The sequence below is a fragment of the Topomyia yanbarensis genome, chromosome 2 (assembly GCF_030247195.1).
Source record: "Topomyia yanbarensis strain Yona2022 chromosome 2, ASM3024719v1, whole genome shotgun sequence".
NCBI lineage: Eukaryota > Metazoa > Arthropoda > Insecta > Diptera > Culicidae > Topomyia > Topomyia yanbarensis.
In genome coordinates, this window is record NC_080671.1 from 95502026 (window position 1) to 95504344 (window position 2319).

Here is a 2319-nt window from a genome sequence, read left to right on the forward strand (position 1 = left end):
GATTTACAATAGTGTTAGCTGCAAACTATCGTTAATTCTAAATCGGCCAACAAAAGTTATCTATGCTCACTTAAGTTAATCCTTTTTGGTTTGGACTAGTGCTCAAAACGAGTGCTAGAAGGAAAATGCTTTAGTTCACGTCTAGTTATCTTAAAATAAAATCTTGAAACGAGTTTGTTATTCATAGCAGCGGAAATTATTGTATGCTTTTCCAACATTTATGCAATGTTTGAAAGTATAAATTAATTATCGACTATAATAATGGCGGTGGGTAAGTTAAAGAAAGATTATCAATTCTTTGTTACTTCAAAACAAATAAAAGTAAGAGGTCTGAAAATCGTTACCGCGAACTAATAAAATAACTCATAAAGCATAATTCCCTAGCATCTATATAATACATGATGACGGTACTTGTTTTATTGGCCACGTAATAGATAACTTTTATTTAGAGTTTACTATAGTACGCTATTAACACTATTGTAAATTCACATTAACATGTAATTATACGGTAGAATGTTTTGTTTTCAAAAGGTGTCACATATTCAATAGATTTTCTGTGACTTTTGGTATTATCACACACATTGACATTGATTTTATCATAAGAGATTGAGCGATGAAAACGTAACCCCTTAAAATCACTATTTCTCATTTGTCACTTCATACATTGATTTATTGTAAATACTTTGTTTGTAGCACTTTTAGAACTTTGCATGGCGAATATTTTTGCTGAAATAACAAAGTTATTATCTCGTCGATTTGAAAAGTTATGAACGATTTTTATTGAAAAATACACCATTTTCAAAAATTATTTGCTTTTTTTTACAGAAATAACGCTCCCGCAGTTTGTTCACCAAAAACTATAAAAGTTGCGATCTTTCAAATGAAATTAAAAGATTGAAAATCCATTTGCAATGTTGGAAGATATATAGCTTTGAAAAAAAAACCATTTTTGTTTTGAAAATCGCCTGTAACTATGCAAACAAAAGAGATAGAAATTTCATTGCTTCGGCAAAAATGTGTATTTACAAAAGTTCTAAAAACCTTTAGAACAAAATATTAGCGCGAAATTAACACATAAAAAGATATTAATAGAAAACCAATTTTTAAAGAGCCATCCTACCTTAGATATTGCAAAAATCGTAGCGCATGAACCATTAGAGATAGCCACATAGTTTCTTCAGAAAAGTTGCTTCAATTTGATTGATTTATGACTTTGTAGAACATTATGTAACTGAACTTTACATATCTAAGAAATTGATACTTGGAACACCCTAACCACAAGGACCACCCTAATTCAACTAATAGAAAAAAATCGGCAAGAAAGTTCTAAGATAGTTTGCCGAAGATACTATATATCTAAAACCAACGGTTTAGGCGCAAACAGTTTTGTCTTCCTAAATACAGCTTTGGGACCGGAGTGCATTGTTTTCAAACGTCGTTTTCGTGATAAACATTAATAGCGTCTAAACTTTTAACTTTAAAAGTATAGTTTGCTCGGAGAAGTTATTGCTCTTATGATTGCGCATCCACAGGAGTATATCGTTCAATGATTAATTCACCTATAAGTAAAATACGAAATTTATTTTCCGAACTAATTAAGATAGAGACTTTGTGTCTTCGGCAAAGTTGTAGAAAATGTTACTACAACAGAAATTGCAGAAGACACTATATATCTAGCTTTAATAGTTTGAAAGTTATGGAACATATTATTTGGAAGACCCCTTAAAATAAATTTTTTCGTGATAACTTTTCTGGACATTCTCCTATCTTCTTGGAATCTTCTACAAAGTTGCTTGCGGTATCGAAACACATAACACGTTTTAAAACACCGTGTATCGGAAGGCGGATAAAACACGGCAGATAAAACACGGCAGATAAAACACGGCAGATTAAACTCACTGTAGGGCACGTAGCGTGAAAAGAGAGACCCGCCAAAGTAATGCTTCGCAGAGAACCTGAAAGAGGTCGTCGACTGTGGGGAAGATTCCGCAACCGTTGGCTGTATGTAATAGCTGTTCATGCGCTTACGACAGTCACTTACGGTGGCTGAAGAATGGGGGCTCAATATCGAGAAACCTGAAAATCTAAAATACATTCGGTTATAATTCTGAGCACCCGGATTGTTTAGTCACGGTGATGATAAAGATGAGATCCGTTAGTTTAACATTTATTGCCCTGAGTTCATAGGTGCTAGTAGTAGTTAGCGCACTGACGAGACATGTTTGTAATCTCTTCAGAAAATTGCACTAAAAGACAACCGAACCATGCGTCGGCAGAATTTATCCACCAAAATCGAAAGACAAGTATCTTTTTGTGCTT